Below are 16,190 nucleotides of genomic sequence, written 5' to 3'. Positions count from 1 at the left end.
TAGTGTCGGAGAGAGGGGAGACACAGTTAACGCGAGCTCTCTTCTATGAGCTCGGTGACGAAGATCTACCCGTCGTTCAATGCGAATAGCGAGTTCAATCAAAGAATCCACGCTGGATGGAACCTCCCGAGAGAGAATCTCATCCTTAACCTTAGCGTGGAGTCCCTCCAGAAAACGAGCGAGCAACGCCTGCTCGTTCCAGTTACTGGAGGCAGCAAGAGTGCGAAACTCTATAGAGTAATCCGTTATGGATCGATTACCTTGACATAGGGAAGACAGAGACCAGGAAGCTTCTTTCCCAAAAACTGAACGATCAAAAACCCTTATCATCTCCTCTTTAAAGTTCAGATAATTGTTAGTACACTCAGCGCTTGCCTCCCAGATAGCTGTGCCCCACTGCCGAGCCCGACCAGTAAGGAGTGATATGACGTAGGCAATCCGAGCTCTCTCTCTTGAGTATGTGTTGGGTTGGAGAGAGAACACTATATCACACTGGGTGAGAAAGGAGCGGCACTCAGTGGGCTGCCCAGAATAACATGGTGGGTTATTAACCCTAGGTTCCGGAGGCTCGGAAGACCCGGAAGTAGCTGGTGGCACGAGACGAAGACTCTGATACTGTCCTGAGAGGTCGGAGACCTGAGCGGCCAGGGTCTCAACGGCATGCCGAGCAGCAGACAATTCCTGCTCGTGTCTGCCGAGCATCGCTCCCTGGAACTCGAGAGTAGAGTAGAGAGAATCCATAGTCGCTGGGTCCATTCTTGGTCGGATCCTTCTGTTATGCAGGTGAATGAGGACCCAAAAGCAACTTGGTGAAAACAGAGTCTTTAATCCAGTAAAGTAAATCTACAATCATAAAGCATAATTCCACTCGTAATGACGAGAACAGACTGGAGACTCGATCATGAACTGCAGGTTGCCTCGGGAAGGCACTTGAACGTAGCAGACTCAGACACCTGCTCACCACGCAGCATCTGAGGGAAACACGACACGACAGGGCGATACACAGACACAGCACGGTGAACAATAGACAAGGATCCGACAAGGCAGGAACGGAAAACAAGGGGAGAAATAGGGACTCTAATCAGGGAAAAAGATAGGGAACAGGTGTGGGAAGACTAAATGATTGATTAGGGGAATAGGAACAGCTGGGAGCAGGAACGGAACGATAGAGAGAAGAGAGAGAGGAAGGGAGAGAGAAAAAGGGGAACGAACCTAAAAAGACCAGCAGGGGGAAAACGAACAGAAGGAAAAGCAAAATGACAAGACAATCTAAGACAAAACATGACATGTATGGTGCATTCGGAAAGTATTCAGACCCCTTCACTTTCTACTCATTTTGTTACGTCACAACCTTATTCTAAAATGGATTCAACATTTTTTCCCCTCATCAATCTACACACAATAACCCATAATGACAAAGCAAAAACTGTTTTTTATGAATTTTTGAAAAAATAACTGAAATATCATATTTACATAATTATTCAGACCCTTTACTCAGTACTTTGATGAAGCAGCTTTGACTGTGATTACAACAGAGTCTTGAGTATGACGCAACAAGCTTGGCACACCTGTATTTCTCCCATTCTTCTCTGCAGATCCTCTCAAGCTCTGTCAGGTTGGATGAGGAGCGTTGCTGCACAGCTATTTTGAGGTCTCTCCAGAGATGTTAGATTGGGTTCAAGTCCGGGCTCTGGTTGGGCCATTCAAGGACATTCAGAGACTTGTCCCGAAGCCACTCCTGTGTTTTCTTGGCTGTGTGCTTAGGGTCATTGTCTTGTTGGAAGGTGAACCTTCGCCCAAGTCTGAGGTCCTGAGCGCGGATCTCTGTGCAATTTGCTCCATTCATCTTTCCCTCAATCCTGACTAGTCTCCCAGTCCATGCTGCTGAAAAACATCCACACAGCATGATGCTGCCACCACCATGCTTCACCACAGGGATGGTATTGGCCAGGTGATGAGGGTGCCTGGTTTCCTCCAGACGTGATTCTTGGCATTCAGGCCAAAGTGTTCAATCCAGAGAATCTTGTTGCTCATGGTCTGAGAGTCCTTTAGGTGCCTTTTGGGAAACTCCAAGCGGGCTGTCATGTGCCTTTTACTGAGGAGTGGTTTCTGTCTGGTCACTCTACCATACAGGCCTGATGGGTGGAGTGCTACAGAGATGGTTGTCCTTCTGGAAGGTTCTCCCATCTCCACAGAGGAACTCTGGAGCTTTGTCAGAGTAACCACTCTAACCAAGAACCTTCTACCCCGATTGCTCAGTTTGGCCGGGCGGCTAGCTCTAGGAAGAGTCTTGGTCATTCCAAGCTTCTTCCATTTATGAAGAATGTTGGAGGCCACTGTGTTCTTGGGGACCTTCAATGCTGCATAAATGTACCCTACCCCAGATTGGTGCCTTGACACAATCTTGTCTCGAAGCTCTACGGACAATTCCTTTGACCTCATGGCTTGGTTTTTGCTCTGACATGCACTGTCAACTGTGGGACTTTTCCAAATTATGTCCAATCAATTGAATTTACCACAGTGGACATCTCAAGGTTTATCAATGGAAACAGGATGCACCCGAGCTCAATTTCGTGTCTCATAGCAAAGGGTCTGATAAGGTATTTACGTTTTTTTATTTTTAGTACATTTGCAAAAACCTCTAAAAACCTGTTTTCGCTTCTTTGTTATGGGTTATTGTGTGTAGATTGATGAGGATTTATTTTTTATATAATCCATTTTAGAATAAGGCTGTAACATAACAAAATGTGGAGAAAGTGAAGGGGATGGATGCATTGTATATAATGACGAGATGCTCATGTGAACAACAATGTGAATCGTTGTCCCAAAGGCGGTAAGGCAGGCGACAAGCTTAGGTCCAAAATAAGCCCATAGAAATGCTTTGGGCTTATTTTGGACAGATTTTGGCGGGGGTGAAACCTCTCACTTCGCCTCTTCCTCTCTGGCACATTTCCCTGTCATCGCTCACTTTGTGACTGACAGGTGCCTATCCTATCAATAGATCGTTAGAAGATGCATATCGTTCATTCTAGTGGGAGAGGTCTCGACGGACTTGCAAATTGAATCTTTTAAATGAAAATATATGAAGTGGAAAATGTAGCCGGCTGAAAATGAGTCCGTAACCGGCTGATTAGCCGACAGCCGGCACTAATGGGAAACACTGCTACTGGCGTCTCCATTTGATTTATTCTGCGTGAACAATGTGTCAGTCGGATCAAGGGTGGGTGATGACATTTAATTAACCATGTTAAATTATACCTTCGGTCTGCTGTCACAAAATATGTACCTTTAAAAATATTTTTGACATTCTGAAGGCTGGCAGACCAAAGCCAATATTTACACTACCAAATGTACAAACAATTTACTGGAGCTTTATTTTAGACCACATCAAACTGCAAAAACTGCCAGAGACCAGTGCAACTGGAGGAAACTTGAGGTTGGTCATTCTGCAGCCAAAAAGTGATGATAAAGTGCCAAGTGATTATAAAGACAATGGCTTGAGAACATTGGGAAAGCACAATTTATCACAACTAAACTAAACATAGGCCTAAAAATTGTTCAGTAATTATAACAGTAAACAACAAGGTCTTTGGAGCCAAAGAGGCAACATAGCCATGCAAGATGCACAGAGCTCAATGGCTGACTGCACATAAATTATGAAGAATGGTGGCGTAAAATATCTTCATGACAATGCCTGAAGTTTTAGTGCAGCAGGCTGGGTGAGGTAATGCAAAGTTGGCCCAGCCCAGACACAACCCATAGCTCCTACAGGCACTTGTCTAACTTGGCAAAACTGATCCTAAATCAGCACTCCTAATGTGAGACACTTAATACATACAGCCTCTGAAATAACTGGTGTCGTGACGTGACTATCATTAATGTGATGACTGCTATTCATCGAATAATTACCTCCTACGTTTAATTATTACTTGATTAAATGAATCATGTAACAATTAATTCACTAGAAATTTGGAGCACCACGAGAAAGTTTTTTTTTTAATGAGTTACCATTTCCCGAATTAACTCAAGAACACATCAATATCATACCAGTCATCAATCATCAATTTTTTCATATCAGTCTCATTCTGAACATCGCATAATCCTTGGATTATGGGGTGGCAGGGTAGCCTAGTGGTTAGAGCGTTAGACTAGTAACCGTAAGGTTGCAAGTTCAAACCCCCGAGCTGACATGGTACAAATCTGTCGTTCTGCCCCTGAACAGGCAGTTAACCCACTGTTCCTAGGCTGTCATTGAAAATAAGAATTTGTTCTTAACTGACTTGCCTAGTTAAATAAAGGTAAAATAAAAAAAGAATCCTTGGATATCTGCACAAACCCTAGCCTAAGTGATGAATCAGCGATACACAAATTGGCTTAATTATTTATTTACTAACTAACTAAACAATCACACAGAATTACAAAAACACACAGGTTATATTGATCACAAACATAATGCAATGAAAAGTGGACTAACCCGATATAATGGCTTGTTACACAATGGAAAGTGGGTGGGGAAAGATTTTTATTTATTTATTTTATTTCACCTTTATTTAACCAGGTAGGCAAGTTGAGAACAAGTTCTCATTTACAATTGCGACCTGGCCAAGATAAAGCAAAGAAGTTTGACAAAAACAACAACACAGAGTTACACATGGAGTAAAATAAACATACAGTCAATAATACAGCAGAAAAATAAGTCAATATACAATGTGAGCAAATGAGGTGAGATAAGGAAGGTAAAAACAAAAAAAAGGCCATGGTGGTGAAGTAAATACAATATAGCAAGTAAAACACTGGAATGGTAGATTTGCAGTGGATGTCACGCCCTGACCTTAGAGATCATTTTTATGTCTCTATTGGTTTGGCCAGGGCGTGAGTTGGGGTGGGCATTCTATGTTTTGTGTTCTATGTTTTCTACTTCTGTGTGTTTGGCCGGGTGTGGTTCTCAATCAGAGGCAGCTGTCTATCATTGTGTCTGAAAAGGTAGCCTTTTCCCACTTGTGTTTTGTGGGAAGTTGTTTTCTGTTTTTGTGTCTGCACCAGACAGAACTGTTTCGGTTTGTTCGTTCTCTTTGTTGGTTTTGTTATTCAGTGTTCAGTTCTATTATTACATCATGAACACTTTGGTCCACTTCTTATACTTTGGTTATCCTTCCAGGATACCCCGGCCAGGTCGATTAGAAAGGCCTGCTCGCTGAAGTGTTTCAGGGAGCGTTTGACAGTGATGAGTGGAGGTCGTTTGACCGCTGACCCATTACGGATGCAGGCAATGAGGCAGTGATCACTGAGATCTTGGTTGAAAACAGCAGAGGTGTATTTAGAGGGCAAGTTGGTTAGGATGATATCTATGAGGGTGCCCGTATTTATGGCTTTGGGGTGGTACCTGGTAGGTTCATTGATAATTTGTGTGAGATTGAGGGCATCAAATCAAATCAAATTTTATTTAGCTTAGATTGTAGGATGGCTGGTGTGTTAAGCATGTTCCTGTTTCGGTCGCCAAGCAGCACGAGCTCTGAAGATAGATGGAGGGCAATCAGTTCACATATTGTGTCCAGAGCACAGCTGGGAGCAGAGGGTGGTCTATAGCAGGCGGCAACGGTGAGAGACTTGTTTTTAGAGAGGTGGATTTTAAAAGTAGAAGTTCAAATTGTTTGTGTACAGACCTGGATAGTAGGACAGAACTCTGCAGGCTATCTTTGCAGTAGATTGCAACACCGCCCCCTTTGGCCGATCTATCTTGTCTGAAAATGTTGTAGTTAGGGATGAAGATTTCAGAATTTTTGGTGGTCTTCCTAAGCCAGGATTCAGACACAGCTAGAACACCCGGGTTGGCAGAGTGTGCTAAAGCAGTGAATAAAACACATTTAGGGAGGAGGCTTCTAATGTTAACATGCATGAAACCAAGGCTATTACGATTACAGAAGTAATCAAAAGAGAGCGCCTGGGGAATAGGAGTGGAGCTAGGCACTGCAGGGCCTGGATTCACCTCTACATCACCAGAGGAACAGAGGGTGAGTAGGATAAGGGTACGGCTAAAAGCTATGAGAATTGGTCGTCTAGAACGTCCGGAACTGGGGGCGATAAAAATAGCTTCAAGGTATAATGTACAGACAAAGGAATGGTAGGATGTGAATACAGTGGAGGTAAACCTAGGTATTGAGTGATGATGAGAGAGATATTGTCTCTAGAACCATAATTGAAACCAGGTGATGTCATCGCATGTGTGGGTGGTGGAACTGAAAGGTTGGATAAAGTATAATGAGCAGGGCTAGAGGCTCTACAGTGAAATAAGCCAATAAACACTAACCAGAACAGCAATGGACAGTGCATATTGACATTAAGGAGAGGCATGCTTAGTCGAGTGATCATAAGGACCCAGTGAATAGTGAGGTTGGTTGGGGTCACGGTGATTCAGACAGCTAGCCGGGCCATCGGTAGCAAGCTAGCATAGGATGGAGGTCTGTTTTTAGCCACATCTTGCGTTTCCGTTGGTAGATTAGTGGGGTTCCGTGTGGTAGAGGGGATCAATCCAATTGGCAAAATAGATATAGTTATAATGACCCAGGAAAAATTGTCCGATAGACCTATTCAGATAGCAGCCAATAAGACAGCTGACGATTAGCGGGCCACAGATGGGCGTTCAGGTAACGCCGCGACAGAGGGGCCAGTTGGATAACTCCCTCGAGCAGATAACATTGGTAGTCCAGTCGTGAAGGCCCGGTGGGGCTCCGCATCGGCAGTAAAACGGGTCCGGATAGGTGATTGTAGCCCAGGAGTGGCTGATGGAACTCTTCAGCTGGCTAGCTCCGGAATAATTTATGTTTGCTCCTGGATCGACGTAAGCCAATAGTCACACGGATAACAGCTAGCTAGCTAGATCCAGGTGAAAATGTCCAGAGCTTACGGTTGAAATCCGGGGTTATGGAGAGAAATAGGTCCGGTATGTTCTGGTCTGAGTTGCGTTGTACAAAACTGGCGATAGCTTTTCGAGCTAAAGGATAGCTGATGACTACAAACCGTGGTTAGCTGAATATTAACATTAGCCAGTAAATTGGCTAGCTTCTGGTTAGCTACTGGCTAGCTTCTGGTTAGCTTCTGGCTAGCTTCTATTGTGGATTTCAGATTTGAGGTAAATAAAAAAAAATAAAAAAATTGGTGATGCGGGTTGCATGAGAGTGTTTTGAAGTTGAGTTTTTGGAAAAGAAAATATATAAAAGATATGTGAAGAAATATGTAAATATATATATACACAGGACACGACAAGACGAGGACGAAGGACGTCTGACTGCTATGCCATCTTGGATCAATATGATATCAATAATATAAAGAGCTGGAGAGACAAAGAGAGTGGACTTATAGTACATACAGTTGGAAGCTATGCTCACTGGAATATGAATACTTTGCACATGAACGACCGCTCATTCAGGAAAGGAATGCAATGTATATGTTTACACGTAGATGTCTTTGTCGCCTCTCTGTTAAACTCGATGGCTGCTATGGTGTAGTTATCAAGGGATGTAAAGACTCTGCTTTGTCCACCAGAGTATTTCTGTCTGTAATAAAGCCCTTTTGTGTGGATAAACTCATGATTGGCCCACCCATGCCCACCCATGGCTTCACCATTGCCCAGTCATGTGAAATCCATAGATTAGGGCCTAATGAATTTATTTAAATTGACTGATCTCCTTATATGAAGTGTAACTCAGTAAAATCATTTAAATTGTTGCATTTATATTTTTGTTCAGTACAAGAAGTGGCTAAGGTACAGTGGATACATGAAAAGTCTATGGCTTAGAGTTGTTTCTGCACTGGACCGTTCTCTTACTCTTCTTCTCATGCCTTCTCCCATTCTGAGTCTGACAGTCTTCCCTCCTAGACATCGTGACAGGTGGTCCACAGTCTGACACACACAGCCAATATTAATCAAATACATTTTGTGCCGAATACAACTAGTGAAGACTTTACCGTGAAATGCTTACTTACGAGCCCTTCCCAACGATGCAGTTTAATAATAATAATTCTAATTAAATATTAACACAAGTAATGAAATCAAATAGAACAATGGAGCTATATTAGTGCTGTGCGATTATAAAAAAAGATCACGTTTTTTTTCAACATTAACTGCTCTATGCATTATGTGGACTGATTGCTGTAACAACACTGAATAAAAAACACTTAAAATCTCTTAAGACTAGGGGGCACTATTTTCAGTCTGGATGAAAAGTGTGCCCAAAGTAAACTGCCTGATACTCAGGCCCAGAAGCTATGATATGCATAGTATTAGTAGATTTGGATAGAAAACACTCTGAAGTTTCTCAAATGGTTTGAATGATGTTTGTGAGTATAACAGAACGTATTTGGCAGGCGAAACACAGAGGACAAACCATCCAGTATTTATTTTTTGAGGTCACTCTCTTTTCGACAGGTTTTCATTGGGAATCTATAATTCTAAGGCAGTTTATTGCAGTTCCTATCGCTTCCACAGTCTGTAGAAATTGGTTGAGGCTTTTCCTTTGAGAAATGAAGAAGTAGCCCTGTTCAGAACGAGGGTTGAGTGATGTGAACTGTTGTGGTTGGGGCGCGTGACCTAAAAGCTCGCTCCACTTTGTTTTCCTCCGGTATTGAATGCAGTTTTTTCCGTCTTAAATTTGATTGATTATTTACGTTTAAAAATACCTAAAGTTGGATTAGGAAAGTTCCAACATCGTTTTAGAGAATTTGGCAGTACGTCCAACCCGCCTCACAACCGCAGACCGTGTGTATCCACGCCAGCCCAGGACCTCTACATTTGGCTTGTTCACCTGCGGAATCAACTGAAACCAGCCACCAGCACAGCTGACGAAACTGTGGGTTTTCACAACGGAAGGATTTCTGCATAAACTGTCTCAGGGAAGCTCATCTGCGTGCTGGTCATCCTCACCAGGGTTTGACCTGACTGCAGTTCGGTGTCGTAACCTTCGATGGCCACTGGCACGCAGGAGAATGATGCTCTTCGCGGATGAATCCCAGTTTCAACTGTACCGGGTAGATAGCAGACATTGTGTCATGTGTGCGAGCGTTTTTTATTTTATTTATTTTTTATTTAACTAGACAAGTCAGTTAAAAACAAATAATTTTTTACAATGGTGGTCTACCCAGGGAATCTAACTAAGGTCTGTACTAATGCCTCTAGCACTGAGAAGCAGTGCCTTAGACCGCTGCATCACTCGGGAGCTCCCGTTGCTGATCTCAACGTTGTGAACAGAGTGCCCCTTGGTGACGGTGGGGTTATGGCATGGGCAAGCATAAGATACGGAAAATGAAAACAATTGCATTTTATCAATGGTAATGTGAATGCATTGCAATACCGTGATGAGATTCTGAGGCCCATTGTCGTACCATTTATCCGCCGCCATCACCTCATGTTTCAGCATGATAATGCATGGCCCCATGTTGCAAGGATGTGTACACATTTCCTGAAAACTGAAAATATCCCAGTTCTTCCATGGCCTGCAAACTCACCAGAAATGCCACCCATTGAGCATGTCTGGGATGCTCTGGTTCGACGTGTACGACGGCATGTTCCAGTTCCTGATAATATCTGGAAACTTCGCACAGCCATTAAAGAGGACTGGGACAACATTCCACAGGCCACAATAAACAGCCTGATCAACTCTATGCAAAGGAGATGTGTTGCGCTGCATGAGGCAAACGGTGATCACACCAGATACTGACTGGTTTTCTGATCCACGCCCCTACCTTTTTTTAAAGGTATATGTGACCAACGTCCTACATTATCTGTATTTCTAGTCATGCGAAATCCATAGATTAGGGCTTAATGAATGTATTTAAAATGACAGACTTCCTTATATGAACTGTAACTCAATAAAATGTTTGAAATTGTTGCATTTTTCATATATTTTTGTTCATTATAGTTTTACCAGCTAGCTATGTAACATCATTGACAAGGGCTGACATTGGTTAGGATCATGACCGTGGAGGCTTTTAAAAATCAGTAAATTATAGGCAAGATAGGATTCCAAACCGATGTCAATAGCAATTATTGTCGATCAAGCTGATGAGAAGAAACAATGAGAAGAAACAATAATACTACGATTGAACTGTTGTAAATCTCTAAAACTGATTAGCTGGTTTTACTAGAAAAATATTTGCCTAAGCATGCCTGTTTGACTTGGCTGTACCCAAATGCTGTCTGCCTACCTACCTAGGCAGACAAACATTTGTATGGTCTGGTCACTGTGCAAAGGTTGAGGGTAATGCCATATTTCCTTCTATTAAGCTAGATATTGTTCTTAAATATAATCTATGTGCCTATGTACATGTATGCATGTTCAACTAGTCTACCCTAATAGCCTCTACAGAGGTCAGCTCTGTACCGAATCGCTGTGCACCAACCCACACTTTGTACCAATGCTGAGAGCTTCGTATAGCTCCACATTGACATGATTTGTCGACAGTAGGTTCAGTATACAGTGCCAGTTAAAAGTTTGGACACACATACAAATTCAAAGGTTTTTCTTTATTTTTATTATTTTCTACATTGTAGAATAATAGTGAACACATCAAAACTATGAAATAACGCATATGGAATCATGTAGTAACCAAAGAAGTGTTAAACAAATCAAAATATATTTTAGATTTTAGATTCTTCAAAGTAGCCACCCTTTGCCTTGATGACAGCTTTGCACACTCTAGTTAGAATTTCATACTTATTGCACTTAGCAGAGCAGAGCTATTGTGCACATTTGTAACATAATACAAATTGTAATTCGTAACATATCATATACAAAATGGGTGATGACATCCAATAATACATACCATACGAAATGTAACATATCTTACTAAAAGGAGTGTCTTGGATTTACATTCAGAATAATACGAAATACTCTGACACCAGGCATGGATTATGGTTATTGTAGTTAATTACAAAGTTTTCTGTGCTAAACTATGTAGAATATTGGTCTATTGGAAACAACTCCCTACTACATCACACAGTTCAGGCTTGATCTGATTTGTCTCTATAGAAACTGCATATCGAGCTTACAGAAAATGTTTTATTAAATTAAATTCTAATAACTGAACTGACGTCGGGTTCATGGCAAAAATACATGCATGTACCAGTACCAGATCAGTGTGCAGAGGTACAAGGTATTTGATGTAGCTATGAACATGAAGGTAGGGTATAGTGACTAGGCATCAGGACAGATAAATAATAAGAGAGAAATAAAGAACAGAGTAGCAGAAAATGATGAGTGTTAAAGTATGGGTGTGTAGTGTGTGTGTTGTGTGTAGAAAAGGTTCTGCATGGTCAATCTGACACCAGCCTCCGCAGACGTCAGGTCTTACATACTTCTTGTGCTTAGCAGAGCAGAGCTATTGTGAAGGTAGTTGTCAAGGAAGTGAGTTTGTGTTTATACAGGATGTACCGCCCCCTAAAAATGAATGGCGCCGGATGTGGATGGCTGCCGCTTTACGGGCTCCTAACCAACTGCCCTATTTTGTTTGTTTTGTAACTCATTTTGTACATAATGGATACTATACTATACTATTCGTCCAATGGCATTGAGGAGTATACCAATTCAGTCACCGGCTTCATCAATAGTGCTTTGATGACGTTGTCCCCACAGTGACCGTATGCACATTTCCCAACCAGAAGCCATGAATTATAGGCAACATCCGCACTGAGCTAAAGGCTAGAGCTGCCGCTTTCAAGGAGCGGGACACTAATCCAGACGCTTATAAGAAATCCCACTATGCCCTCAGACAAACTATCAAACAGGCAAAGTGTCAATACAGGACTAAGATTGAATCCTACTACACCGTCTCTGATGCTCGGTAACCTGCCTAAATGATTACCGCCCCGTAGCACTCACATCAGTAGCCATGAAGTGCTTTAGGCTGGACACGACTCACATCAACACCATAATGCCGGTGTTGGACACGACTCACATCAACACCATAATGCCGGTGTTGGACATGACTCACATCAACACCATAATGCCGGGAACCCTAGACCAACTCCAATTCGCATACTGCCCCAAAAGATCCACAGATGAGGCAATCTCAATTGCACTCCACAGTGCCCTTTCCCACCTGGACAAAAGGAACACCTATGTGAGAATGCTGTTCATTGACTACAGCTCATCGTTCAACACCATAGTGCCCACAAAGTTCATCACTTAGACTATTAACATTGACCCTCCCTCTCTTTTTTTTACACTGCTTCTACTCGCTGTTTATTATCTATGCATAGTCACCTTACAAATGACCTTGACTAACCTGTACCCCCCACATTGACTCAGTACTGGTACACAAAGAGGGGTCCATTCTACTCTGCTAGATACCTACAAGGACTGGGAAGGGATAAGAGAGTAGGATGGGTGATCGGTATAGGCCTATGTATGGGCTCCCGAGTGGTGCAGCGGTCTAAGGCACTGCATCTCAGTGCTAGAGGTGTCACAACAGACCCTGGTTCGATTCTGGGCTGTATCACAACCAGCCGTGATTGGGAGTCACATAGGGCAGCGCACAATTGGCCCAGAATCGTCCAGGTTAGGGTTTGACCGGGTAGGCTGTCATTGTAAATAAGAATTTGTTCTTAACCGACTTGCTTAGTTAAATAAAAAACATGTATTATATAGCCTAGTTCAGAGTTTACTCTATTTGGTAAATGTTGTTTGTTTTATTTCACATAGACAAAAATGTTTATACTTTTTAGCTCAGATACTTTTCGATTGTTTCCAATTATAAATAAAATGTTGTTTCCACACAAGACTTTAACGTGTTTCTGACTGGCATTATAGTGCGTAATTCCAACCATCAACAAGATTGTGCGTAACGACCGACCTTATTGAGATGCAAACTAATGGGAATCTGGTTTGGCATTTGATGAAGAACTTTGGCAGTTTGAAGTGACTCAAATCAAATTCTTTATTTTTTGCATATCCAACTTGAATCTGTTATTTGTCCTGTAGTCTGAACAGCCAAAATTACATGGAATCAAATATTTCATGCCACATACAAATCTTATTCCTGGCCATGCAATGTGTGTCTGAATGATCAAATCTGATGTATTTGCTCTCAAGTGGTTTTAGATTGTTATTTGGCATATCTTATTGCTTGCTAGCTACTTTGTTGACAATTTAACAAGAACATGTGGTAGCCAAAAAGGACATGTTTTGAAAGTGTTCCTTTACTATGATTTTGAACGTTCAAAGCAACTGGGAAACATTCATGGCAGGCAATGTTGTCACTTTAGCTAGCTACGTAACTTCTGAGTGATAGGAAGTACGAGCCCCACCACCAATCAGCCTATACACCAATCAGCCTTTGTGATGTGTGTTTTGTCCTATATTTTTATTTTATTTATTTTATTTTTATCCCAGCCTCCGTCCACACAGGAGGCCTTTTTCCTTTTGGTAGGCCGTCATTGTAAATAAGAAGTTGTTCTTAACTGACTTGCCTAGTTAAATAAAGGTTAAATCAAATTTAAATAAATAAATACCACTGCGAACACATCTGTCGTTACTATGATCACTTGCGTAGCAATGCCAGCAAATTACTGCTGTCTGAGCACACACATTTCTGATTTGGTCACTTTTAACTTGCAACTTTGGCAACTCTTTAAGGCCTGCAAAAGGAGCAGCAACGCACAGATTAATTATGCACGAGTTGACAAATTATGAGGCAAATCAGTCTAAACAATAGTACTTTGTCCCTATTTTCAACACTTTTGTGTCAATATTTTTTGTTAAACCGAATCAAAAGTGTTGGGGCATATGCCAGCTCGCCACACATTTGACGACAGCGCTGCTGTGCTGATCTCTGCAACATGGATAGATGGAAATATCCACAATGCTAGAAATAAAGAAACATATCCTATATGTATGAGGGGTTGTAACTGGTTCAGGGAATAGAGCAGAAAACCAGAAAATAAGGACATTTTTTGAGGAACAGAACCAGAACTGAGAACGAAAGTGATCTATACTGTTCTGGAACAGAACCGTTCTTTTAAAAGCATGGGAACCGGTTATGTTATTGTACACAAACCGCCTATGCAAAGCCCTGACTGTCATTCAGGAACTTATTCCAGTGTCTGCCTGCCTGCCAGCTGAACATCTTTGCCAGTGTGTGTGTAGGCTACCCTCTCAGAAGCATGCACTTTACAGGCGTGATTCAGATTATTAGCATCCCTTGAGTGGCGACTCTCGCCGCTGACCTTGGTCTAGGAACCCTAACAACGGGCCCCACTGGACTGAGGGGCATCTAGGGGCTGAGGGGAAGCTCGGGACTGAGGGGAAGCTCGGGACTGAGGGGAAGCTCGGGACTGAGGGGAAGCTCGGGCAGGTTGATGGCTCTGGCAGATCCTGGCTGGTTGGCGGTTCTGGCAGATCATGGCTGACTGGTGGTTCCGGCAGATCCTGGCTGACTGGTGGTTCCGGCAGATCCTGGCTGACTGGCAGCTCTGGCAGATCCTGGCGGCGCCGGGCAGACTGGCGGCGCCGGGCAGACGGGAGACTCCGGCAACGCTGGAGAGGAAAGCTCTGGGAGCGCTGGACTGATGAGCTCTGGCGCCTCTGGAATGAGGGGCTCTGGCACCTCTGGACTGAGGGGCGGGAGCTCTGGCAGCGCCGGACTGGCGAAGCGCACTATAGGCCTGATGCGTGGTGCTGGCACTGGTGGTACTGGGCCGAGGACATGCACAGGAAGCCTGGTGCGGGGAGCTGCCACCGGAGGGCTGGTGCGTGGAGGTGGTACTGGATAGACCGGACAGTGCAGGCGCACTGGAGCTCTTGAACACCGAGCCTGCCCAATCTTACCCTGCAATCTTACCCGGTTGAATGCTCCCGGTCGCTCTGTCAGTGCAGCTAGGTGGAATAGCCCACACTGGGCTATGCAGGCGAACCGGGGATACCGTGCGCAAGGCTGCTGCCATGTAAGCCGGCCCAAGGAGACGCACTGGAGACCAGATGCGTAGAGCCGGCTTCATGACACTTGGCTCGATTCTTACTCTAGTCCGACTGATACGAGGAGCTGGTATGTACCTCACCGGGCTACGCACCCGCTCTGGAGACACCGTGCGCTCCACAGTATAACACGGTGCCTGCCCGGTCTCTCTAGCCCCCCGGTATGCACAGGAAGTTGGCGCAGGTCTCCTACCTGGCGTCGCCATACTCCCTGTGTGCCACCCCCCAATACATTTTTGGGGATGACTCTCGGGCTTCCTTGCCAACCGTGTTCCCTTGTATCGCCGGCTCCTCTGCTCTCCTAAGTGCCTCCACCTGTTCCCATGGGAGGCGATCTCTTCCAGCCAGTATTTCCCCCCAAGTGTAACAACCCTTGCCGTCCAAAACGTCTTCCCATGTCCATTCCTCCTTTTGCTGCTCCTGCTGCCGCTGCCTGTCACCACGCCGCCTGGTCCTGTTGTGGTGGGTGATTCTGTAACGGTTTTCCTCTGGTGAAAGAGAGGCGGACCAAAATGCAGCGTGGTTAGTTTTGTCCATCTTGATGAAAATACAACAATCTACAAAACAAGAAATGTGAAAAAACTGAAACAGTCCTATCTGGTGCCACAAAAGACAGGAACAATCACCCACAAAACCCAACACAAAACAGGCTACCTAAATATGGTTCCCAATCAGAGACAATGACTAACACCTGCCTCTGATTGAGAACCATATCAGGCCAAACATAGAAATAGACAAACCAGACACACAACATAGAATGCCCACCCAGCTCACGTCCTGACCAACACTAAAACAAGAAAAACACACGAGAACAATGGTCAGAACGTGTCAGTATAATTCTGTGGGCCTAGCTAATTCAGATAATGCATGTCATAACAGCAAGATGCCCAGCACGCTCTCCTCACCAGCAAACTTTCAGGCACATGTCGCACCCTACACTACACCTGTATGTCCAATGCATAGCTTTCCTGCGCCATAGCAAGCTTCTGTATCCATTGGTGAAGTAATTGAATTTCGAGCTAAATGTAAAAATAAAAATTCAGAGGGTTAAGAAAGTAACAATATAAACCATAATTATTTTGGTTCGAACCAGTTCAGAACTTAATTTTGCTTGTCAGAACAATAGAACAGAACAGGGAAAAAAATTATTATTCTCTTCAGAAAGAAACGATTGGAAAATAATTTAGGTTCCAACCACTGGTATCAGCCTAAACAATCAGTATC

The sequence above is a fragment of the Oncorhynchus gorbuscha genome, linkage group LG09, assembly GCF_021184085.1.
Source record: "Oncorhynchus gorbuscha isolate QuinsamMale2020 ecotype Even-year linkage group LG09, OgorEven_v1.0, whole genome shotgun sequence".
NCBI classification, from domain to species: domain Eukaryota; kingdom Metazoa; phylum Chordata; class Actinopteri; order Salmoniformes; family Salmonidae; genus Oncorhynchus; species Oncorhynchus gorbuscha.
Note: the sequence above shows the minus strand (reverse complement) of the source record.